Consider the following 1763-nt stretch of genomic DNA (forward strand, 5'->3'; position numbering starts at 1 on the left):
ACCTCAGGTGATCTGCCCACCTCGTCCTCCCAAAGTGCTGGGATTACAGGCATGAGCCACCATGCCTGGCCCAGGGTCCCAACTCTTAAGGAGCTTTTGGTCTCAATGTGGAGGCAGACACTTAAAATAAAAAATGTTGTTCACATACCTAAAGGCTTCAGAAGAGATATGAATACAGAGAAGAGGAAAAGCCAACCAAGGGCCCTGACTAGCCCTGAAGAAAGGTCACAGAATGAAAACATCGCTACCTCTCAGTTGCACTTGTTATACTTACATGGGGAAGAGTCTCCTTGCTTTTGCAAAGTTCCTGTAGTAGATGCTGTTGGTCCCCTTTATCTGGGAGTGTTGGACAGTTACCCCTCTATCCACAGACTTGCCACCTTGGCCTACTGGACACCACTTCTGAAAATGCCTGGGATATTACACCCTTCCTGTCAATGGCTTACTGGACACCACTTCCAGAAATGCTTGGGATATTACACCCTTCCTGTCAATGGTCTACAGCCAGTCAGTAACTGATACAGGGTACAAAAGGCTGGCCCCCTTGCCCTAGGAAGGAACAACTCTGCAACGTACTTCATGCTTTAGATTCCCCACCATGGGATTAAGGTGAGGTTAGACTTCAGCTGAACTCACACGTCTGTCTACCTTCTTTCCTTGTCCTGCCTGCTTTCCTCACTCTCACAGGAATTAATCTGTACCTTAATCACTTGCGTGACAACCTACCTGGGCTCTGCTTTTTGAGAATCTACATAATACAGTCTCCCATGTTTACTCTTAGCTTGTTTGTGTGTTTGGACTGAAAAAAAGATCATAGAGCCAGAGAAGATGAAAGGAAGAAAACAGAATACGGAAATAATCTTAACCTAGGATATCCCAGCTCCATAACCCTCTTCTAAATGAAATAACCACTGATACAGTTTGGCTGTGTCCTCACCCAAATCTCAACTTGAATTGTATCTCCCAGAATTCCCCATGTTGTGGGAGGGATCCAGGGGGAGGCAACTGAATCATGGGGGCTGGTCTTTTTTGTGCTATTGTAGTGATAGTGAATAAGTCTCACGAGATCTGATGGGTTTATCAGGGGGGTTCCGCTTTTGCTTCTTTCTCATTTTTCTCTTGCCGCCACCATATAAGAAGTGCCTTTCATCTCTCTCCATGATTCTGAGACCTCCCCAGCCATGTGGAACTGTAAGTCCAGTTAAACCTCTTTTTCTTCCCAGTCTCAGGTATATCTTTATCAGCAACATGAAAACGAACTAATACAACCACTATTATAAGGACAGAGCCACGTGGAGAGAGGATATGAGAGGGGGCGTGCATAAACAGAAGGTCAGCCTCCTTCAAGAATCTTGGAGGAAGTTAAATGAAAATTTGATTGAAGTTGAAAGACAATCACTTGGGTGCTTGAGCTCTCAAAATTCATCTCCATGGCAATAAAAAAAATGCTATAGAAAACAATTTGTAATTGATTTGCTTATGGTACCCTTTGGCTTTCACTTCTTTGTCAAAAAATTAAATTCTCAAGCCTGTAATCCCAGCACTTTGGGAAGCCAAGACGGGTGGATCACGAGGTCAGGAGATCGAGACCATCCTGGCTAACATGGTGAAACCCCATCTCTACTAAAAAAATACAAAAAACTAGCGGGCGAGGTGGCGGGCACCTGTAGTCCCAGCAACTCGGGAGGCTGAGGCAGGAGAATGGGTTAAACCCAGGAGGCGGAGCTTGCAGTGAGCTGAGATCCGGCCACTGCACTCCAGCC

This window comes from Mandrillus leucophaeus, unplaced genomic scaffold, assembly GCF_000951045.1.
Source record: "Mandrillus leucophaeus isolate KB7577 unplaced genomic scaffold, Mleu.le_1.0 Scaffold265, whole genome shotgun sequence".
In the NCBI taxonomy this organism is placed as follows: domain Eukaryota; kingdom Metazoa; phylum Chordata; class Mammalia; order Primates; family Cercopithecidae; genus Mandrillus; species Mandrillus leucophaeus.